The sequence below is a fragment of the Patella vulgata genome, chromosome 1, assembly GCF_932274485.2.
Source record: "Patella vulgata chromosome 1, xgPatVulg1.2, whole genome shotgun sequence".
NCBI classification, from domain to species: Eukaryota; Metazoa; Mollusca; class Gastropoda; family Patellidae; genus Patella; species Patella vulgata.
In genome coordinates, this window is record NC_065879.2 from 16225595 (window position 1) to 16251418 (window position 25824).

A 25824-nucleotide genomic window follows, 5' to 3' on the forward strand; every position below is an offset into this window, starting at 1 on the left:
TTCTTTCTTTACAAGTTAACACTAATAATCGCATCCTTATACAACTGTCGGCATGGTGCTTATAGGCGATATAATCTATCTATATATATATATTTGTGACTGTCGTTTGTCTGTCTGTCTGTCTGTCTGTTCGGGGTTGGCGGCTACACTAGGTCTGCCCCGAGTCTGAAATTTGGGGTATAGGGTAAGCTCGGACCGGGGAGTAACATAGGCCAGGTGGCATTAGTCTACCACTTCCGGTTTCGGAGTTATGACTCCCGAGCGAAGCCGGTCTGTTCGGGGTTGGCGGCTACATTAGGTCTGCCCCGAGTCTGAAATTTGGGGTATAGAGGTAGCTCGGACCGGGGAGTAGCATAGGCCAGGTGGCGTTAGTCTACCACTTCCGAATTCGGAGTTATGACCCCCGAGCGAAGTCTGTCTGTTCGGGGTTGGCGGCTACATCAGCCCCGAGTTTGAAATTTGGGGTATAGGGGTAGCTCGGACCGGGGAGTAACATAGGCCAGGTGGCGTTAGTCTACCACTTCCGGTTTCGGAGTTATGACCCCCGAGCGAAGCCGGGTATCCTGCTAGTAGTAGTAATAAAAGTCTTATCCTACTGCCGGTATGGTGCTTAGTGATACGTCAGTTTATATTAGATACTTATCCAACTGCTGGTGTGGTGATTAAAACAACAATTATTACATCGTTACCACTGGTGAATAACGTATACGTATGGGTATGGTCATACAGTAACAATAATGCTATGTCCAAGCTCTGTTGTGAAAGGTATTCGGAAAAAATCTTACTTGGGTATGCTCGATAGCAGGCCATTTAATGGCGTTTGCTAAAACCCCCCATTCAAACAAATCATAGAAAAAATCTTGATAAAGTTGATGTTGTGGGTCGATGATTAAGTTAACATCAACAGCAGAACCAAAACCAAATTCACTCCTCAGCTGCTTAACCTATACGAATTAAAAAAGTTTCAAGAAGATTACAAGAATTTCGTTTGTTTGTCTACGGATATTGATTAGCGTAATCAGAAAAAGTTGTTCATCAACCTGGGTCAATACATTAACCCTATGAACATCTACACCAAGTTTAAACATTTTACCTCAAATAATATGAAGCACAGTTACTGCGTCCCAATATCTTGCTTATCTCTGGCCGAGCTGTAAATGCTCTTCACGTAATGAACTATACACTGAAATACTCACCTCAACTTGAAGATCATTCGGGTTAGTTGATCCACTCAAGCTTAAAAAGAACACAGTTTTTTCTAAATGGTAGTGTATATTAATTATCCCGGTATCTGATTTAATGGAAGCAATTTGAGTAACTTATTTGCAATTACAGGTCCCCGCAGTATGATAAAATGAAGTAGAGTTTTATGGCACATCAGCATCAACTGGACTATTGGTATGCTAGGTGCAATACCCTAATGCGTTTGATATTTTAAATCTTGAATACCTTATTGTTAAATCAGCTTTCCTTAGTTTTTCAATACGTGTATTTGTGTCATTTACAAACGGTGCAACCTGGTCCATATGTGCATCATCCATCAAATAATTAACACCAGTCTCCGGAATCATAAGATAAAATTTGACATTCTTGGCTGAAAGCGAAAAAAAGTTGGGATCTATGATTTTGTGGTTTAAATATTCCATTACCAAGAGGTAAGTATTTGTCTATGAATGGTGTATATCAAATTCGTCTGATTTCAGTTTTCGACAACCTATGTCAGTGAATACCATCGGAGGTAATTGTAGTATGACTGAAGTACTACTAATTGATGGCAAACATGACCTGAATATGTTACCTAACACCACAAAATATTTGCTGCTGGTGTAGTATTGGGGCTAACAAGAGTGCCATATTTTGGATCTTTCCACAAGGGATAAACTGCTTCTGTAGCAAATTATTGAAATTAACACATTGTAATGGTACAGAGCCGATCCACGATTGAATGAAATAAGATCCAGGAATTGTGTTATGGGGTGACCGAGTGGAAAAGGTTATTCTCCCTTCCATAACTTTATATTTTGTCATCCGATATATCCTTCTCTTTCCAAATGTCTTATACTTACTGGTTCTAGGTACAAACGCATCACCTCCAACTAGATACCATCTATCCGCATAAACAAACTTAGTAGTACCAAGTAACGCATATTTGTGTTTTCCTGTAAAACATACATTTGACGTGTGAATAATTGTTTTATTTGTTTAGATGGTCATGGTTGCTTACTGCGTCCTCAAGTTGCACGATTTTGTTTTGAATTTATCTATAGACTCTTGTAAGCCACGGTAAGTCCAGTGTCTGGAAATAGTAGAAGTAGCAGCCCTTTACCTAAGATAGTCGGAATTCGTTCTCGGATTGCTGCAAGTTCAAAGTCTGTCTGGACTCGACGTGGTGCCAGGTGTCTGTTAAGTTGTTCAAGAACTCCCTTTTTAAAGATACGAACAGGTGTGGTGATTCGGCAAGGAGAGCAGACAAGGGCATGGTGTGGCTCCGGATCAGACGTGGATGATGTACACTTGATCCAGACCTATTAATTCAACAATTCAATGTAGACAGGCATAACTTCTACAAAAATTTCTTTTGCAGCAATGCCATTTTCCAGTTTTATTAAGTTTGGGAAATACCCGTGCATATCAGTCAACGAAATGTGATTGAATTTCCTACTTTTCTGCACCGACTGGGCTAGTGGAGCGGGAAATTTTGATATTACAGTATATCTTATATCGAACGACTAACCTCTGTCCTTGTCAGGCAATCTATCCTACATCCCTGACAAAGGGAAACCACGACCTCCTTCTTCACGAGGCAGCATCGCCCTCCCTGAGCCACCGTGCCTTAATAACTAATATAAAATGTATAGGAATATTTACCATCGTTATCCAGTATATCAAGTTCAGCATTGATATCGTGATGCTGCATACCATTGGCAGTATTTAACAGTTTTACCCAAACCTTGAAGTAGTAGTAGTGTCCGCCAGGAACTGTAACATATTGGGCTGCACCGGAATATTTGTATTGTCTAAGAAATATAATAATAATCTATATAAATAAAATCAGAGATGTCTGTGTGTATGTCTGTTCATCCATCACGTTTCGTCGCCGCAATCCACCCCACATACGTGATATCAAATTCACCAGCATGACCTCGTGAATGTTTTAGGCCATGATTTGCTCCCCTGTCAAAGTCGTGTATCCAGCTAGTATTATATATAGGTGGCAGATTTGGCGTAATATAATTGGCAGATAATACTTCCACCGTGTTTTTCATATAGATACAATTTTCCATTATATATCATATTTTGTTGTCTTATTATACTGGATCGTCGATATCAAGTGATTCGATCTTTCTGTATTATTTTACGCATCAAATCCAATAATGACAGCAACGTGTGCCAGTATCATAAATAAGTAAATAAAAAAATGTTCCAACAATTTAAAGGGAGAGAGAGAGAGAAATGGGGGTTAACGTTCATTCGTCACAAACTAGGTCATTTCGGGACTAACATGTGGTTTAATTTAATTTCAATAATTCGCTTGCGCATAGGGGTCTTTAGCAGTGGGAGGACCCGGAGAAAACCCACGAGGTTGGACAGGCGACCTTACTCCTTGTCACGTACAACCGAGGATTCGAAACCACGCCAGTCGACTCGATGACAGACTTTATGATACAGCGCGCGTACGCTAAGCATTCAGCCACCCAACCCCCCGATTTAAAGGGGCATTAGATAAAGAGCTGACCGTTTACAAAATGAAAACAAAATATGCTGAAAATTTAAGTCAAATTGCTTCACTTTGAACCCCAGTATTAGCTATTCAATTTTAGGCGAGCCTCAGTCGTCATTACTAACGTTGGTATGATAATGAACGGAGTCTCGGTTATCCATTTTTACGTTAAATTATCTATCACAAAATGTATTCAAATCCAGTAAATATCGCAGGCTAACGATGGCAATGAGAGTTGATTATGGTCTGTCAATTTCCAAATGAATGTAATGCTGGACTTGTGTACGATACCCATTGATACATTTAATTTATAAGGAAATAGTTGAACAAATCAACTGACAAAGCCGTCTGACCTTCCTGTCAGAGGTAGGGTTGACAAGGAAGTTGTACGAAGTATTTCGGATAGGACGGATAACCGAGGTTAACCCGTGTACATATTACCGTGAACGCAAAAGAACCTTTGGCAGTTTGTATTCAACAAAGAGCAGACGGAGGCACCGCTGCCCGAGAAGATTACAAATGAAACAGGTTAAAGCATCCAATTTTTCGGCACCAACCGGGGTAATGAAGACGGGCATACGCCATGCTGTGAATAGTGAGGGACAGCGGCGCTACAGCCTACTCTTATATCAAATTCCAACTGCCAATGGTTCTTTTGCGTGCACGCCAATGTGTAAACAGACACTGGCGCTACGGTCTACTCTTTTACCGAATTCCAAATACCAAGGGATGTTTACGTGAACGCCAATGTGTAAACGGGACCTCGGATGTTTGTCCCATCCGAACAACTATGCACTGTCCTTGTCAGACACGCTTCCCTGCACACCTGACAAGAGGCAGCTACCGCCTGGTCAGCTAACCAGCGTCTTACTCACGTAACTTTTGAAATGACAAATACCATTATTACCATATTTAGTGTCCAAATAGCCACAATATTGTGTTTCAACACCCCATCAGAAGGTCTGTCATTTAGTCAAGTGTTGTGGTTTCGATTCAACGCTTGTACGTGACAAGGAGAAGGGTCGCCTGTCCAACCTCGTGGGTTTTCTCAGGGTCCCCCGATTTCCTCCCACTGCTAAAGACCATTGCGCGCAAGCGAATTACTGAAATAAATCTGAACCATGTTATAGGTCGCGAAATGACCTAGCTTGTGTCGAGTGGACGTTACCCCCCCCCCCCCCTCTCCCTCTTTCCCTCTCTCTCTCTCTCTCTCTCTTTCTCTCCAGTTGATTCTTACCTTCCAGAAACATGGTAACTATGTAATCCAGTACGACTTTCAGTAGAAATTGATCCATTACAGAATATACATTTCCAACTGTCAGTACTCTCGAAACTTGGATTCTGGAATAAATTCTGTGCAGCAATAAAACCAGGTAATAGTAGAATTATATATAACATATTGTGCGCTAATGTTACCTTGTGAAATAAAAGATATCCATACTTAACCTTATTTTATAGCTGATAAGGCATTCGATCTGCGTGCCTGTAAATGAAATCAATTGGAATGGGGTTTAACATATTACTTTTCTGTACCGACTGGGCTAATGGAGTTTTACAGTGTGCTATGGCGGAAACTTTTGCTACAGCCTATTCATACATCGAATTCCAACTGCCAAAGCTTATTGTATTACGCACCAATGTGTACAAGAGACCTCTGTGTTTCGTTCGTACCTTCAATAAACGAACCCAAATTGTTTGGACATCGCGAGGACATGCTTTGTGTATGCCCTTGTATTAACAGTATTATACGACAGCCATCGAACATATTTAATTTGCCATGTCCCGCCCTTTCGGGTGAATCTGGAGGGACGATTAAAACGGGTCTCGAACACATCAGCTTTACTTCTGATTGGGATAGAAAAAATAATGTTCATTAGGTAATGTTGTGACTTTATTAGATGATCAACATTTTGTGCTTTCGTGGGGCAAACATAGGCAACTTGATTTGTTGATGCCTGGGGCACGATATCTGGGGGATTGACTGGGCGATAAAAATACAAACTGTAGTCAAAAACCAAACATTTGGTTCGAAGTACAGCTTCAGAAATATGTTATAAGTAGAAAGATAGGTCTGTAGCAGGTTGGGTGGTCGAATGACGTAACGCGTTGGATTATGAAGTAGGTCATGGAGTCAAGTGGAGTTGATTAGATTCCCGCTTGTACGTGACATGGAGTAGACTAAGTGGGTATTCTCCGGGTTCTCCAGTTTACTACCACATCTAAACCATGTTATTCCCGCAATAAAAGTTTATGTCGAGTGGATGTTACCCCCACCCCCTTTCATAGTAAAGCGGCCGTATATTGAACATCTTATCAGCCAGATGTTCAGTTCTCAGAATGCAGATAATAATTCTTAAAATAATACGTAGATTTAAGATAAATCGCTTTGATTTTGAATAATTTACAACAGCCTTGCCATTTAATAATACAAGATACGCCCACATTTAGCAAGAGATGGACGGGGAACACGAAAAATCAAAAGATTCATCATCTCATTGCCCTAATGCTTCAAATCGAACGTAATTTTCATGCGCACATCGAACTAGTTCAAGATTTTTTTTACCCTTAACAAATTCGGACAAAATATATTCATAGATATTTCACATTTTGCGTAAAAAGGAGAGGCTATAACCAAGAACGGAAGGTCCGATGCGCACAATAATCTTTTAATCCGTAATACATACTTTAACGTTTCATCTGAATCGGAAAAAAATGTCGCCTATGAAGGGTCCACAAACTTTGTGCATATTTCAAATTTTGCGTTCAAGGCAGGGGGGAGAACTGCAGAACGGAAATTAAGTTCTATGCGCACTGCAATATACATTAAATCGGACACAAATTGTGGTCTCCGGCACCCCACAAGAAACTTAATATTTTGTACAAGCAGGGGTCATATCAGAAGGAATCGGGTTATGTGGGTTATAAATTTCATCAAAATCGGATAAAATTGTCCACAAGATGCACTGGCGATTATCAGGAACCATTATCCATGAAGGTACGATCCAAGATCTTTGGGATATAAACCTTTTTATACGCCCGCATGTGGACGTATATTGTCGTCACCCTGCCCGTACGTCTGTCTGCCGTATGCATTGGGGCACAATGCATCTCCTTCTAATCGAGCTAAACTGTTCAAACTTGTTGTAGGTATTTATTAGGTAAATGCCTTGCTGGAGTTTGATGATGAGCATTTTCTGCTTAGGATAAGCAATTTGATTGGTAGATGCTTTGGGACACGACAACTTTGGTTTTAACTAAGTGAGAGTGATGAAACGTGGTGTATAGTTTCATTATATCAACAACACCCCCATCCCTTTGCCGAAAGTCTTGTGAACACGAAATAAGCTAGTTTTCGACCGATTCTTTTCAAATTTAATGTGAAGCATTAGTGGTCACAAGAGAACGAACCCTATCGATGTTCAGTGTCAACGCTACTATATTTTATGAACCCTCTAGATTTTGAGCTTTCCGTTGTGAACGCAATAAAGATTTCTAATGGATCTTTACTTTTTCATATTTGGCTTGGGGTCGTCGATACCTATCGATATCTAAAATCCACAAATTTCCGTTCCTGAAACCTTGTGTACGCGATACAGGCTATAGGTTTTATATTGTCGTTGCTCCTGTCCGTCCGGACGTCCGTCCACAATTTGTTTGTAGACACTCTACAGGTCACAATTTTTTATCCCATTTTGACGAAACTTGAAATATAGGCTCACAGATCTCGGTTCCCGTCGAAACTGGCATGTATCGGACCGTAACTTCATGGATTATGGCCCCTGATTGTACGAAAAATCACGTTTGTTTTTAGCTTGTGACACTCACAACTTTTATCCGATTTAGAAAAACGTTTAAAAGTATCACCGTAAAACCATTATGATGATTAATTCCGAATTTCGTGAAAATCTGACCGAAATTACCCGACAAAATACCCAAATAGTGCAAAAGTACGGAATATTCGTGCATGTCGGACCGTAACTTCCTGGATTTAAGCCCCTGTTTGTACCAAAAGTCGCATTATGTTTTTAGCTTGTTATCTATCCATCTCTTGCAAAATATGGGCGTATCTTGCCTGGCAGCCGCTGGTTTTCAATTTAGTTGGAACCAATGGGGTCATAGGAAAATGAGCTCTTGAGATCTGATTTCTTCAAGGATCCAAGTTTTCTTATAAGCCGTAATTGAGACACGGCCGCCGTGTTGGCGCATTCCACGCTTTGCATGGCTTTCTCTCTTCTTAAAAAAATAGAACCTGTATAATTCACTGAAATAAATCTTGCAGGCATGAAGGTATTGTTGAGTACAATTGGGCACAGGAAACTAATGGCCGTGGTGACTACGTCATGATAATTATATGATGTAACAAATACCATGAAAGAAATCAAACATACTTGTAGAATACAAAAAAAATTGTTTGTGTTAAGATGGACAGATCTGCCCTGTGTTCAGTAGGAGCGAGCTATCTTCATTTCTTGTCAATTGAGATTTCTATCACCAGAGTTAAAACTCGTAAGGCAAGAAAAAAAAGGATATTAAAGCACCACTACACTAATCTTGTATGCCTCGGGTGTTGCTGTTATATTTGAAATCAAATGAAATAGTTTATTTACACATAGTTGTAGTGTGTGTTACTAAGTCACTGAAATCCGCTAAGGTGGTCAAGGTATCGGACCCGATCAGAGCGAATGTAACTTAACATTAGGTAACGATTAATAATTGAAGTAAGGCGTGGTTATGAAGGAAGGTTGGTTTGTTTAATTATATATGTAGAGATGTGTTCCACTATAATGACAAAACACAAGTTTACTATAATGTATAGGTGTTCATTATTATAAGTTGTCGACTGTCATTGTGCAAGGTTCCCACAATGACGACTCGCACCACGATTGAAATCGTGGAGTCATTGTGGTGACCCTATCATGTCTTATCATATATATTTTGTGGCCAGTTGTAGCAATCGTGTTGATCATATCGAACCATATCCAAACGTTTATGCACGTACCGGATCGTGGACTCAATAGGGACAATCCTATCGTAACGTATCACACAGAGGTGGGAACCTAGCATTAAATACCATGCAAAAAGAGCGAAAGAAAATCCCAGATTATGCAGTGATCAAAGATCTAACTTTAGAATGATTACTTTATTAAAATTTGTCAATCGTAGACCCTACCCATATAAGCTGAACAAGGATGCGTATTTGCTTCGTACTTGAAGATTAGTAATAAGCTAGTTATCCCTGTTGGGATCCTTGGAACACTCGAGAAAGAAAACGCATAGTTCATTATAAGACCAGCAGTTAGGTCAAATCTTAAAACCAATATAAGCTGCACTTAATCTTGGGGGTTACTTCCTAATTCGTCCGATGCTGGGGCGTTAGCAGCCTAATAAACAGAGTGCCGTAGCCAATGAAGAAGGCGTTTACAACTAAATATGGTGGTTAAAATGCTTCAACGTTTTCTAACAATTCACCAACGGAGTGGGTATGATGGTTGTTAAGAAGGAGAATGTCAAAGATAACAAAGTTTCATCAACTACTTAAATGATTTAACCGTAAATAAAACCAATTTGAGCCTGCTTCGGATTTTAAAACCAATTTAATCAACACAGAGAAAATGACAACAACATCTTCAGCTCCATTTTAATGATTTATTTTGAATCACATTATTTTCAAGAGGGATATACGGGGTTATTTCGACCGCCATCTACACAAATTACCTCCCCTGTTATATATGATGACTCGTCGGAAAGAAGAAATTTAACAAGTTTGGCTACATCTTCTGGTTCACCTATTCTTCCCAAGGGGACCCCTGATCTCTGTCTAGCATATAGCTGAAAGAGAAAGGGTTGATAAATTAGAGTGGTAATTTCGCCCGGGGTAACCTACTGTCGAATAGTTTCAGCTTCGTATGAGGTAAAATGGTTGAACGTTTTGACTCAATGACAGAACTTATAATCTACCCCCCCCCCCTTCGCCGTTAAGCAATAAAACGCACTAGAGGCTCCCGGATTAGGTGTGAAACGTTTTCTGTCATAGAAACAAAAGTTGTCACATAATCCTGTACGAACAGAATATGTTTCAATAGTTCCAATTTCCAATTCATAAAGGTGTACGCTTTGTTACCCAAAATCAGTGGAGGCGTCAGCCGCCGGTGGATGAAGGGACAAATTTTGAAAATTTGAAATGCAGTCGGCATGGCAGTATTTCAGGCACAGATATTCGAGATGAATAGAACTGTTTTTATATAAAAACCACTGCGGACAGAAATGCAATAATTCAATAATAAAGATCTAGACTGCTAAATCATTCCCGAATTCTAGGGAGGATAATTCTTGAATTTGGATATATGTTAGCGAAATGAATGAATACAGCGTTGAACCTATATCCCAAAACTTTGAGGGCAATAAAAAGCACTTCTCAAGTGGTGCATGTGTTATTGTGTACAGCAGGATGGATTTGGTAAAGAGTCATTCTGACTCTACAACATGCAAGACTGTGATGAATTGGAATGAGGGATTTAATGACCGTAGAAAGGATTGATTACCAAAACATATCACAAATATTATATTTTATTTTCTTAAATTAATGGGGTTGGGGACAAAGAGAAAGCAGACCCTCGTGATTGCCAGATTTCAAATCTGAATAACAATTCGTGAACGCTACTTGTACTTACATCATCCACTGCCTTTTCAGATACCCCCGTACGCAGTTGAAATTCAGATCTTGTGACACCAGGACTAAAATAAAAATTATAACTATAGGTTGTCAAGCAGCGACGCCTGCGACCACTTACGGCTTAGCAATCCACACTATTTATGTGGAGAGTAATTTAACGTTTTTGTGCTCTGAAAGCAATTTTTCCAGAATGTCAGAAAGTTTGATTAAAATCAAAAACAGGGTAACCTTAATAAAAACAAATTCAATATAACAATATCAGACTTTGATGGCAAGGGTAATAACCCTACTGTAATTTGATACACGTCCACATTTCGATTGAGTTCATCTTTATCACGATAAAAAAGAAAATATACCAAGGGTTCAGAACCAGAAGTGGATATCTCTAGTTTTTTCGATTTTGATTAATAAAGCCCGTTTCGGCCACATGTGGATATCTGGCACATGTTTACTTTAGTACTAAAATGTTCTTGCCCAAACTAGGAGGACAGTTTTGCGCTATTAGGAGTGACACCCTTTTTGGAGATATTCACTTCTGGTTCTGAACACTCAATACACTTGAATTAGAAACGTATATTTTTGTATACCAAATCTGAATTGCTTGTTTGGAAAATACTCAAATATTTAGAAACATGCTCATCTGTCTTTAATCCGTTACACAGCCATGAACTGCGGCGGTGCTCGGTAGACCTCCAGTCATCCAACCCGGTCATACACAATACATGTAGTTCATGAATATAGTTACCTTACACAGTTGACTCTGATACCAAATGGCGCTGTTTCTATACGAACAAAAAGTTTAATTAGATAATCAATGACATATACAATTAATGGTTTGAACAAGCGCCATACTCACCGGACAACCATAACACCCAAAGGCCATATTCGAATGCTTTGGATAATAAGTATTTATGGCCTACAAGTGAACGGTTTAGCTGTTATTTGGATGTGGAGTTCAAATTGGCGGCCATCTTTCATTTATGCTAATTAGACTCTTTCCAGGTGTCCGATTTTTGGAGACTTGTGCTTTTACATTAAGAATACCCAACTGAATGATAATCAAAATCTAACTGTTGCGGTGCAATTTGTTTTGTGTTATAGCTTTATTTGAGCTTATTTTACTACCCCGATAACCACCAGAAAATATTGGCTTACATTGATTGACCGACTACATTATGTTGTTAGTTTCATGTTAGTTTGTGGTATATGTGTGTGGATGGGGTTTGTAGTGAAGGGTCGAATTTCAAAATAACCTATAAAGTATTTAATTTCTATAAATCTCCACCTCTGTTCAATATTTCTATTTAGTTTTAACAAACACATCATACTTTACCTGCTGAAAGTAAATGTGTAAAATGATCTAAAGAAGCTTTGCTCATACAATATGCCGCTGCTGAGGTTATCTGCAATGATATAGACAAACAGAACATAGTCGACCTATTTTTAAGCTCCTCTACAGTCGCGTGTAAATGAGTGTGGTAAATGTAGGTATATAAGTCATGTGCGCATATGCCTTTTTTAACATACATATCACCTTCTACATCGACTGCCACTTCTCAAGTGTTTAGCACAGGCAAGAGGGGGTGAGGTGCAGCTGGGAAACTTGTTCAGGGCCGCAGATCCTAGAGGTGCCCGGATGTATGCCGTATATTTTTTTTTAATTTTTAAAAATTGTTGGTATAAATTAATTAAAGAAACAACACTGTTACTTTCTCCTAAAGTAGACGAAAACCGGTAACTTTTCTGGTTATAATCAAATTTCGTCAGCCTACCTATAAACGAAACTGAAAGCGAAATTTTTACCAATCTCGGTTAAAGTGATCTCCAGTTACCCCAGATATTCGACAACATGACGCTAGAGACCATGTATCTTTAAAGAATGTCGAGCCCGGGTGGGGGGGGGCGACTCCTCACTTCCCTCGCCGAGTTGCTTGTTCTGAGGATAACTCGTCAATATCAGGTACTTAGTACTACATACGCATATCTAAAAACGGTCACATATCTAGCATCCGATGCCACTTCTTAAGTATTTCGCGCAGGTAATAATGCAAATGATTGCCACCCCATCAAGGGGAATAACTCAATTCGGCACTACCGGTACTAAAAAAAAGGGTGGGGTGGGGTAAATCTTCACTATCAGGTATGCCTAAATACTAATGGAAGATATGCATATCTGATAGACGTTACAACGAGCTGTATATTTATATTTTATGTTAAGATATTTTATAAATACCGATCTTACATAATGTAGTTTTTGCGACAACATTTCATATAAAAACTTACCCCTTTCTGTGCTAAAATACTTGATATATTCACTACACCGCCTGCAAAACACGTATATTCTCAGATAACAGTGACACAAAATATATACATTCTTAGCTAATAATAATACAAAACACTAAACTTCCTTATTAGTGGCTTCGTGGGTAAGGCACTGGCTAGCTAACCAGGCGGTCCGCTGGGGGGGGGGGGGGCATCCTTGTGTTGCTTGAGATCGTTCTCTGGGATTATCCGGTGTGATTTCCCCTTGCCAGTGATGCAGAACGGAGGAACTGGCAAAGGCAGCATTTAGTCTTTCAGATGGTGCAACAAATCGCAGTCCCGTATACCTGTTGGCGTGCATGTAATAGAACTCTTAACGGTTGTCATTCGATAGAGAGGAGGCCGTAGCGTCGCTGTCCATGCAAGATTTTTGCATAGCACATGGTATGGCGTATGTCCGACCCCCCGTGCATTAGATTAAGACGTTAAACCCCATTGCATTTCCTAATTAGGAAAGCAGTTGTTTCTATTTTGACAGGACAGAAACAGGGGCGTACATATCGATTTTGTTTTGGGAGGTGTTGTGAAAATCTGAGACCGACTGATGCACGCTTAAGAGTGACGCAGCTACGAACCGAGCACTGCAGGTTAGAGCTTTCAAGGGGGTCCGGGGAAATTTTTGAATCTAATAAGAGTCCCTGAAATGCTATTTCCTGGTCTGTTGGTAGAGATTTTGCAGAATTCTGGTGGTCTGAAAACACTTATAGTATGAGTAAAATTGAGTTCTACGTACATGGGAATTCATGTGATAATAATTATACTATTTACATTTTCGATATATTGAGGCGTTCCTGTCTGAACTCATAACAGTTTCTACTAATTTGAGCTTTGAAAAGCTGCCCTCAGCAGATGCGGATGCTACTTTTACTGTAAGCAGCAATTTGAAACATTGTCTAGTCAGTGGAAACAGTGTTTAAGTCTGGGATTTCGGATAGCTGGGGCGTCTTTGGCCAGTTCAGCCTCCAAGGCGTCCTCATCTTGTCGCGTCGACACAGGAAACATATCACTTGGGATTTTAGCCGTCTAGTTTGACATTGTTTACCTTATTAATTCATTTAGTCGCCGATGCATAATTTTAGGACCGATTGCAGTGACTGCACCCATCAAATTTAATCCTCTGTACGGAAATAACAGAACATCATATTGTTGAGATATTGAAATCCCAAATTATATTACAAGGACTAAATCAGGATTAGTTACTTATACAATAAGCAATGTTATTGAAATCACTCTCAATGGCGGAACAACGGGATGACACAAGGGCTTTGCCCCCGTCCCCACATGTATGCCGCTGTTAAAAATAAACCTAACAAACAACAAAAACAGTATTTCACTTATAGAAGGTCGAATTTGTAACTTCGATGCACTTGTCTAACAGAGAATATGCCCCTTTTCACTTGGCCCCCACCGCACCGCATTCGTCCAAATATTTAAATTACCGCTCTTGGTGTTCCGTTTCTCATTTAAACGTATTCCGAATAGGTAAGTGGTGTACAGTACCGGGGTTAGGCATGGCATGTTGAAGTCTAGGACGTCACGATAAAGGGAACCTCTCAAGGTACATGTATATCATATTTTTGACACTGGTATGAGTCTGTCTTACACGCACTGTAATCTTAAACATCAGTCATAATCCTCGACTTTGCTCAATATTGTTTAAAACACGCTTTCACATTCGTCTAGTTGTAGAGTTTGGGAATTCGGGGCCAGAATATCATAAGGTAAATATATTCATCTAAAATCGACAATGGCGGTGATGCAATATATATTTAGTACTTCCTGAATCTGTGTACACAATACAAGATGGCCGACTTGAAACTATTGACTCAAATAAACTCACCTTTACTTTGTTTAAGATGAGGGATACATAGTTTGGATAGATAAAACGGCGCCCTTACATTTACTTTCATAAGATTATCATAATCATTCATATCACTGTTTTCTACATTACTGTAATATCCAATTCCTGCGTTGTTCACCTATATGGATGAAAAATTAAATTAGGTTAATCTATAGAGAGGTTTCTGAACAATGAAGGCGTTTCTCCAAATCAAAACACTGCAGTGCGTTGTAATAATCTCTAAATATATTAATTGCGTTCTTAATGATCAGGCAAATTTTATATGACAAGCATATTCATTGAGATTTTTATAGTTTTTGAAGTGTAATAATTTGGATGATAAGCGAGATGGGGTTTAACGTACACTCGACACAAACCAGGTGATTCCGGGACTAACGTATGGTGCAAATTTATTTCAATAAAAAAAAACGATGTTAGTGATCCAACTCCTTGAACGATTTTTCACCTAACCGCCATGACTTAATGGATGACACGGAGTTTAATTTAGTACTGTTCTGCTCCAAGCAGGCTGGAGACAAGTTACAGGCGCGGATCCGAGGGGGGGGGGCTTGCGCCCGGTGCGGTGGCGAACAAATTTTTGCCCCATATATTCTCGCGGGAAAAGAGAACAAAAATACTTAATAATGGTAGTGATCCCCGTCGTAAGTCGGCGGTAGCTGTGTCCTTGTGTCCTGTCGTGTCCTTGTGTCATTATGCGCCCTTTTATGCCTACAAAGCATCTTCAGCTTCTGAAATCTATTGTTTTGTTGATCCCCGGGCTCTGAGTTATACTACACTCCACCCCTGCCTGATTGGTTCAACAATGGACACGTCTTCGTCACCTGTGTATAGGGTATTGGGCGACCCAAATTTCACGGATAAACGAAAGCATACATAAATAATCACATCTTCACTCATTTGCTTAAAAAACGGTGACAGCGCAGATCCATCCAATTATGACAGAGAAACGATCTGAGCCGACGTTAATGGACTTGTTTTCTCGGATCTGGCGTGGTGCCATTTTTTAGGGAATGCGGCATTAATGATCATCAGTTTAGGTTGGAAATCGTAATTTACTCCGAAACGAGCCAGTTGGTGACCGAGGGCCGGGCTTCGCACTCCCAAGTAGGAGCAGCACTCCCCTGCTTTCTGAAAATCCTGGATCTGCACCTGAGTTGAGACAAGTCAGTGGCATGGCTTGAACGTCACAAGGAGTATGGTCGCCTGTTTACCTCGTGGGTTTTATCCGAATTATAGAAATAAAATTGAACCATTAGTTAGTCCCGAAATGACCTAGATTGAAACCTCATATCTCTTTCTCTCAAACCAGGCTAATTAAAGAGGGCCACACCCCATGCAGTGTGCTATGATGTATATTTTGTCCGGACAAAAATTGAATTCCAAATGTCAAGTGCGAAACTTGAGTAAACTAATATGTTATAGACTTACCAGACCATAAATAGAACCAAATGTTTTTATTGTCGTATCAACTAAATTCCGTAGATCGCCATCTTTACTGACATCACATACTACTGTCAGAATCTTTAATAAAGATTGAAATATTAAAACAGGTGATCGCCATTTGCATTTTTCCGACAATATCTAATAGTTCACGTTAAAATGTAATCAAATTTATTATTCAACATCCAATTAAGAAAAGAACAGAAAGCGAATAATCTACCGTAGATACAGAAGCCTACCCTCCCTGCCTAACCCTTTTCATGCGCAGCCTATACAGAAAAGGCCATGGAGAGAGTCTATACATTTAAAAGAGTAATTTTCCTTCAGAAACGGTCTCAGATGTACGGAAATCGACTTGAATCGTTCAAAATTTTCTTGGGTAGTACGCCCCATATCCATCTTGTGGCTCTGCGGCCAGTTCCGTCGGAACAGCCCCCCTCCCACCTTAACAGCCCCCCCCCCCCCCCCCGATCATTTTTCTGCACACGTTCCTGTGCAGTTTCCTATCCTGGATTCAATGATATGAAATAGTGACTCGTGATTTAAATGGGAACCGCCTTTGTATTTAACCTGCAGAGTATGCATAGATTGACTCGTGCAAAACACTGTTATTGTCGACATAGACATATCGAAAATACAGCTGCGACAATCGTTGAATCTACAAAATCATTTAATCTGATTAAAACATAGCTGCAATTTCGTTTCGTTTTTTTATATATTGTTCAGAATCTTGGTTTATTTTACTTGTCTTTACTACAGTGTGGGAGCCATCGAAAGTATAAGAACAAACTAAACAAACTATCTGTATTTTAATCATCAGATTGGTTGTCATTTGTTTACCTATTTATGTATTATCGAGATTGGTTACGTGAAATGAACACGCTCTAGCATATAAAGTTAGCTGATCTACCTTGTCCTTGGCTAAACCGGCCTCCTGGCATTGTGTGCTTGTTTCTTCTAATCCTGTGATGTTCCTAGCTGCTAGAACAAGCCTGGGTTTAAACTGAGCCAGATAAACAGCGATTCCTTTTCCTACCCCTGCACTGGCACCTACCAACAAACCAACAACAAAATATTACTATCGGGAAAAATAACTTTATTTAAAATCTCATTGCGTCATGCATATTTCGATAAAATATCAAAATACGCATGGCTTAATCCGCGATAATATAAACATACATTATGCAAGAGCTAACTCTGTCTATTGCAGGTCTTTCTTTAGGCCTGAAATGTTATCTAAATTATTAATTAGACATTAATTAACCTATCCAGACCATAATCAACTCTAGTGGATTATGAGCCGATTTACTGCATAACTTTCCTTCACGATTTAACGACTATACAGACCATAATCAACTCTAGATGGCATCGCTAGCCTGTGAACTTTAGTGGATTATGAGCCGATTTACTGCATAACTTTCCATCACGATTTAACGACTAAATGGATAACCGAGACTATGCTGTTTATCGTACTGACTTTAGTAATGGTGATCGAAGCTAGGTGGAAATTTCAATCGATTAGTTCTCGGTGAATAGTGGATCAATTTGAATGAAATTGTCAACAAATTGCCTTTAGATTATCTAGTTTTTAACTAATATAGTGAAAACTGCCAAGTCATTATCGAATCTCCCATAATGTATCTTTAAGAAGATAAAATCAAAATACCAAGGCTAGATTATCTCCGGGTTGGATTCAATCGGATTTAAAACAATCCCATCAAATATGGCTTATTACATAATACAAATCGAGTATATTCTTTGTATGTACTAAACGGAATTGGGCTCATAATCTTATTAGAAATCAACTTTGACAACATTGCAGTTATAATGAGATTCATGGTATCTTTAAAATGACTGTTTCTATGCAGAGAACGAGGTCTATGTGGAGATAAATAAATAATCAGTGTTCTATAATGGAATAACCATACGCGTAATTTATATGTCTATTATTGGATTATAATCTGCTGTTAGTAGATTTTAATTTTTGGATTTGGCTACCATTTGGCTGGCTTACCTAGAGGTCCCTTGTTCGAACCCTGTGTTGACCGAGAAAGTTGGGTGGCCGAACGATTAACGCGTGTGCGTTTGATATCAAGGTCTGTCATTGAGTCAAGCGGCGTTGTTTCGAATATCCCCGGTTGTACGTGGCCTGTTCAACCTCGTGGATTTTCTCTGGGTCCTCAGGTCTGGCCCCACCGCTAAAGCCCAGTACGCGCCAGCGAATTATCCGAATTGACCTCTCTCTCTCTCTCTCTCTCTCTCTCTCTGTGTGTACTAACCTGTTATAATGATAACTTTATCTTCTAATGATGCCATGTTAGTATTCAAAGCTCCTCTATTTTGATTTCTCTATGCTCTAATAATAGAAACATGTTACACGGTATAAATATCAAAGCCTCTCTAGTCTTCACAAGGTAATCTGTATTGACTGGATATGTGGCTGGGTATTGCAGTCGAAATCCCTATTCTGATATCTAATGTTACAATATGTAATATTTTGTATTTATCGAATACATATTTTACTTTAATAATAAGAAAGGGCAAAATGAAGGAAGCGGTGGTCTGCAAATAAAGTAATGGTGTATGGATCCATAAAGTTTAGCAGAGTTTTCCAGCGTGGTTTCTCCTTGTCAGTAGTGTAGGACGGGGGGGGGGGGGCAGGGACAATGTCTAATCGGATAGGACAAAAAACCGAGGCTACGTTTGCGCACATGTGTCTAGTACCAGCGAGAGATGAAATTCAGAATAAAAGTAGGTGCAGAAATGTTGAACGTTAAATCCCATTTCATTTCTTTTCTTTTAGTAGTGTAGGACAGGATAGGGGGTAATGACAATGTCTAGTCGTTCGGATAGGACAAAAAACCGAGGGCACATATTTGCGCACATGTGTCTAGTACCAGCGAGAGATGAAATTGGGAATAAGAGTAGGTGCAGAAAAGTAGAACGTTAAATCCCATTCCATTTCATTTCTTTCGATTCTCTAAGAAAAACATAATAACTTTTCTAAAAATAATTTCAAAATCTCAGTCACTGATGGTTTACATTCACTCAATAACACCAAATTTTGTGATCAGTTGGTTCGATATTCGACACCATGCCATTGTGTATACAAATGCGATTAACTTTACATTACATAATGATTTGAGCAGTATACCCTCCATACATACAGTCTACATAATCGCCACGGGGCTTCGTTGCAACTTAAATCAGATGTATACAGTTAAGCCATTGTGATAATGGTGTTAAACTTTTCTTAAGGCTATGAGACAATGTGTGATTTTATTATCATTTGATCAATTGATTTACTTTTACGGAAGCTGTTAGTTACATTACGTTACAATTATGTATATGGAGCCTTTTGTTCCATTGTGACGAGAAGTGATGATAACGTGCAAATGACCTATATACTGTAGGTCTTTATATATTCGGGGTTGTCTATGTTGCTCAGTTTAGCTATTTTAACAGTTATTTATTAGTAATTTGTTGTATATTAAATGTTAAAACTCTAAAGCTTTCAATATATAAGGAGAACAGAATAAATTATAAACGGGTCAGTGTGAAAGCGACTGGTATATGTATGTGTTTTATTATACTTTAAGATGTTATTATCATCCGATCAACATTACAGTATTCATCTCAGATATATGATATCAAATCATCGATTATCTTTGAAACAGTGTTATATTTACTAGTCTGTGATAATTCTTTTAATTTTGAAATAGATAGGATTTCGGGATATCCCAGTGGGAGCTGACGTGCCATAACACTCCATAACATTTCATTTCAAATCATCATAACCATCGCATATTAAACCATAGTACATAGTGCATTTTAGAAAGGCATACTCTGATCTAAGGACGTACAAAAACAACAGCCAAGGCAGTTATACATTGTCAGACATTTCAATGTTCTAGTTGTTCATATGGGACAAAAAATCAAGGTCCACCTCTGCAAACGGTTGTAATTCGATGAGGAGTGAGTAGTATATGGAAAACTTTCTACCCATAGTACAACGCATGGCATATGCTCGTAACAATCCCGATTTGCCGAAAAGTAGGAAGTTAAACCCCATTTCACATTTAATAACAGACTACAGCACAATAAAACCATAAACTCCTTAAATGACAAACCGGGTGATCGGAATACGAAAAAAAAAACTATAACATACCTGGTATAGATAAACAGCCCTTATCCCGTAAATTGAGCAGTGGTTATTAAATAACGTATTATATCTACACGAGTCGTTATATAGGCTACAGCCCACCTGAGATGACCCACTCACGTTGTAATATATAACTCTACTTAGCCGACAATATTACAATATTGGCAGTTTTAACTTCCAGAATGTGCATTATTAAAGTAGCTTTTAATTCCATGTAGCTGTTATCCTTGTTATTGTGTACAGATTTAGTTGCCAGCGTAGCTTTATTTATATTAGGATATATGGACACGATCAACAGTTTAATAGTCACGTGTTACCACGCCCCCTTTTGTTACATAGTATCAGTACTGTTGAACCCAAAACAACCTTTCTCAACTGGCAGTTGGATGGTCGAATGGTTTAACGCGCGTGTACTTTAAATTACAAGGCCTGTCAAGTGGCGTGATTTCGATTCCCTCCTTGTACGTGACAAAGAGACGGTTCGTCAGTCAAACCTCGTGGGTTTTCTCCGGGTCTTCCCCCCCCCCCTACTGCTAAAAGACACTACGCGCGAGAGGATTATTCAAAATGAATGGAACCACATATTAGTTGCGAAATGACACTCTCTCTCTATCTCTTTGCTAATAATTTGAGAACAGTATCACATCATGTTTTATTCAAGCACCTACCCTCTCCGAGTAAACCACTTTTCATTTGGTTTTATATAGCGAGAGAGAGAGAGAGAGAGAGAGAGAGAGATGGGGTTTAACGTCCACTCGACACAAACTAGGTCATTTCGGGACTAACATATGGTTATTAATTTTATTTCAATAATTCGCTTGCGCGTAGGGGGTCTTTAGCAGTGGGAGGAAACCTGAGGACCCGGAGAAAACCCTCGAGGTTGGACAGGCGACCCTTCTCCTTGTCACGTACAACCGGGGATTCGAAACCACGCCAGTCGACTCAATGACAGACTTTATGATACAGCGTGCGCACGCTAACCATTCAGCCATCCAACCCCCCGGTTTTATATAGCAAGTCGAAACCTGGTGCAAAATCATGTAAATAGGTTAAGAGATTAATTATTAACAAGGACGCTTTATATCTTTACACCTGGAGACGATGATTTATATAGAGCCGCGGTGGCTTAGTGTGTAAGGTTCTGGTCAATATAGCCAGGAAATCGCGGGTTTGATCCCGGTGTAGAAGTTGATGTGCAGGTCAAAGAACCCAGGGAACTTGGAACTGGAAATAACAGTAGACTGTACCTCAGCATTCCTGGCACAATTTTCCTTAGCCCGGTTTGTGCAGAAAATTAGGACGTTAAATCCAACTTCATCTAATTTATATAATTGATCAAATATACATTTTACTGGATGACAAAAAAAAATAAAATAAAGAAACGAACTCACTAAAACGATTCACTAAACATGTGTAGTTATAGATTGTATTCAAATTAATCGTATATTAACTAGACCGATGACGTCAGTCTGGGTTTACTAATGACGCCATGGCCAATCAGGCACGACGTTTCGAGTATAAACAATACACGTTTTCCACTTTATTTCTCTTGTCCATATCTTTTGCAAATAAAACATTGCTTGGATTTTAGTTAGATGAAGTTTTAGCTATTACCGTCACAGCACAGTACACAATTGTAGTTTTATAGTGTTGATAATACCCTATAGTTTCGAGTTATGTGAATATTTAATGCACTGAATGGAGGTTATTTATGTTTTTGTGTTTACGGTCACCAGCCTGATCCTCATTACCCATTTCCTGTAAATCGGTATTGTTGTGGTTTTCTACACACATATTCCGAGATTATTAGGTATCAGTGCGAATCGGGTACTCGGTAATTAAGCTAGAGATGCTTGAAAATAAATAATAAACGTTTTACGGTATTTAACATGACATAACTAAGGCTATATAGAATGCGCGTATCCAGGTAGGTTACTAAACAATTAATACATTGCATCGGAAAATAATAAAATATGTGAACGGAAACACGCACACACCGACGGGCGGGCAGACGGCATGACACGTACACATGAAAATGTGGGTGTTAAAAAACATTATGTTAGTCTAAAATCAACGCGAAGTTGTTGACTATTTCAGATAATATGATAATTTCCGAATTATTCATTAATAATTACTTGAAGAAATGAGAAATGAAATGAAATAGGATTTTACGTCGCATTGTTCTGTTACGACCGGGCTACCGAAGACTACGAGAGAATTATTGCCCGGACAGCGGCGCTACGGCCTACATTTATATCAAATTCCAAATGCCAAGGATTCTCTTACGTCGACGTCAATGTGTACACGGGGCCTTGGTTTTTCTTCCCATTCATTGTCCCTTGCCGGGCCATCTGTCCTGCAACAATAACAAGGTTAAACATGGCGAACTTTCTCGGCCAACACCGGGATCGAACAGGATACGTTCAGGTTAGCGAGCCAACGTCTTACTGCGGCTCCCACAAACGAGAAACTTTAATAGACTTTGATACCTAAAACTAAACAAAACGACCCAAGAAGTTTTAAAAAACCCGCAACACAAATTTTGTTTGTCGTAAATTGATTAGCTGTATTACAAACAACCAGAATTAGGGCTGAATATGCCTGAAATTTTTCCATAATTTTATCTATGTATTCCAAGCTATAATGTGACAAAGGCTGAATAGTGAAAGGTAAATGTAATGGGGTACAAATTACCTTCAAGAAACAATTAGGGTTTAACGTCCACACGATAAAAGGTCATTCGGGACTATAATGTGATTCAATTTTATTTCAATAATTTCGCTTGTCCGTGGGGTCTTTAGCAGGTCTTTTTGGCATCTTAATGATCCGACAATATTACTAACCCAGAGTTGGAATCCCTTCCAATCATAACCCGAAACACATATTGATTGTTTCTTTTTCTGGACAAGAAAATGCAATACAGGCTCATAATCTGGACTCTTTAGAATGGGAAGCAGATTTAGTGTAGCACCCATTTTTTATGATCTTTTGACCAATTATAATGTGTGTATTGTTGTGTATTGTTATGTGATCGAGGAATGAACCACAAATATTTTGAGTAGTAGATCATTGTTGTAGTTTGGATAATTGTTGATTTATGCAAATTTTTGTTCCCAAAATTTTTCACCAAAATAATACGCACCTTCACGTCAAAAACATGCAATTTTGGTAGAAACGCACAGGCTGTTACATGTAAGACTGTCATGTTTGGATTCAACAGACAATTTCACTTCTGAAATACCTAACCACCCCAAAGCATAAATAAAGTGGTCTGATCTCCTGAACCAAGGGCTAACACTTTCATAAAGTTCTTGACATTTGCTGCTGAATGAAATTGTACATGTTTTAGCCATTAATCAACCCATGTGCGTTTTCTTTTACGATTTAGTTTTTACTTTGAGTTAAATATTGATGCACTATAATCTATTTAGTGATTAGGGTCAATCAAGGGTTTAATCCGATCCTGAACTGCAGTCTTTACTTTATAAGAATTGTATCGTATTTATTATTTACTGTAAATAAGTTGCATTCAGTTGTCGGTATCTACAGTTCTGTACATATTTTTTGTCTGTGGATCGTATGATCGTATTTAATATGTTTTCTCCTGCTAGGGGATACTTTACATTCCATTATTCTATCGTTGTATAGTGATCGTTTTGAATTAAATCCTGAATTATCCTCATTAAAGATGCATGAACCACTTCATATGTGAATCCCGAATAACTAGGTGAAAAACGAATAACAAACACCTCGTTATTCGTTATTCACCGCTTGAATAACAATCTGGTTTATTTACCGACTATACGTCTACTAATGAGTTTTCCACTGCTAGGAGATACTTTACAATTCATTATTCTATTGTTGTATAGTGATCGTTTTAAATTAAATCCTGAATTATCTTCATTAAAGATGCCTGAACCCCTTCATATGTGAATCCCGAATAACGAGGTGAAAAACGAATAACAAACAGCTCGTTATTCGCTGCTTGAATAACAATGTGGACTGTTTTCGTCTAGAAGTCGTTTTGCTGTCTTTTATACTACTGGGGGATACTTGACATCCATAATTCTAGTCATGGCTAGCTGTATATTTGATTCACGAATAAAAAGCTGAATAACGAATAACAAGGTGGCGTATCCCTCGTTATTCGTTATTCGTTATTGGTGAATAACGATTAACGAAAAACGACCCAACATCACACTGCCATGATCTTATCACTGAATAAATAATTGTTTTATTCCAAAGTCTGACGTTAAAGACGTGAGAACACTCGTCGAAAACGCGGAGTCATATCATATCATATATATATATATATATATATATATATATTTCAATCGGGTATTATGATCATTGGTATACGTGTTCTCTATTGTGCATTAATGGTGGACATGAATCAATAATCGATTGTAAATTTAACAACTCATTTATATAATATTATATGATATTTATTTCAGTATATTAAAGATGCATTATGTAAAAGCTAAATCTGCTTAATGTAGGTATTTCTGTTTTCCTCAAATGTTATACAAAATATTAATTAGATATTTTTTTCACGTGACAACCCCATAATTAACTCTCTAGATAATCGGATGGATGTGATTTTGAACGGATTGAAACACGATCGCCATTTAACAATATAATCTTAAAATAGATAACCGAGACTCTATTGTAACAATGGTAGCAATGACAACGAGACTACGCTATTCTTATCAAAACTTTTAGCATTCATAACTTCATTCAGAATAAAGTCATTAACCTGAATTTTCAACAATTATTCCATTTTTCATTATCCACTTTTAAACTAACATTGTCTGTCTTTTTCTATAAATATTATATAAAGGATCTTTAAATGACAATCAATTGAATAAATACAATGGTTGTGATGCAATATGAAATGGTAATGGAATGTGTTTTTATAAGAGATGCATTTAGACGAGCCACCCAACTGAAGGACGACATTGCATCAGAACGTACATGAGATAATGAGTATGAGCTTGTATCATTCCCAACCTTTAGTAAGATATATTCCATGGTTCACCGTGATTCATCTGATGATGTTTAGTGTTTCATTAAAAGCAGAAATCTTATCGTTGGAAAAGAACACTCCCTTTTACACTGTTCAGGAATGTGGAAAAGGTCAACGAGAAAGTCTTTTGGGTTCGTGGTTATGCTGATGCTGTTATAGCACTTTTTGAAGATACAGAACAACAATCTAAATATGTGTTCGGGTTGCGATTGGCAGGGATTCGAACTCTAAGTCTTTAATATTGGCTGATCATAGAAAGGTCAACGAAACTAAAAATCCGGTACTATTATTGGAGCCAAACACAGACAAGTTTAAACCCTTCTGGAAAAAATGGGCTACCGATTCTTTTACTTTTGGTGCCGGCAGTCAAGTTGGAGAGGGAGTAAATCTTCAGTGGCAAGGGTCAGCGAATGTTGCTTCTATTAGATATGTATCTGTCAGAACACTGGATATATATCCTATAGAATATATCCTAGACATATCCTGCAGTAAGGTTCCTATAATATAACTAACAGTATGGGACCTCAAACATTTTATATATTTATTTATTTTTTAATGTGTTTATTTATTCTCCTTTTAGTGTATCTTTATAGTAGAGTATATAAATGTCACCAATGTC

At 38.5% G+C, this 25824-nt stretch overlaps 1 protein-coding gene and 2 long non-coding RNA genes across 3 annotated transcripts in view; 1 reads left to right on the forward strand and 2 right to left on the reverse strand.

Moving 5' to 3' along the window:
• The window catches only part of LOC126828632 (hemicentin-1), a 280950-nt gene that overhangs the window by 194020 nt on the left and 61106 nt on the right, over window positions 1–25824 (forward strand). The gene's annotated exons all lie outside the window — the stretch shown is intronic.
• On the reverse strand, window positions 9368–12711 carry LOC126828763 (uncharacterized). The gene is made up of 5 exons (XR_007683231.2): window positions 12678–12711; window positions 11728–11797; window positions 11140–11176; window positions 10393–10456; window positions 9368–9550 (listed from the first exon to the last, which is right to left on the reverse strand). It is a non-coding gene; the product is annotated as an uncharacterized LOC126828763 (long non-coding RNA).
• LOC130010571 (uncharacterized) lies at window positions 14583–20252 on the reverse strand. The gene is made up of 5 exons (XR_008785892.1): window positions 20186–20252; window positions 18297–18373; window positions 16928–17067; window positions 16006–16098; window positions 14583–14695 (listed from the first exon to the last, which is right to left on the reverse strand). It is a non-coding gene; the product is annotated as an uncharacterized LOC130010571 (long non-coding RNA).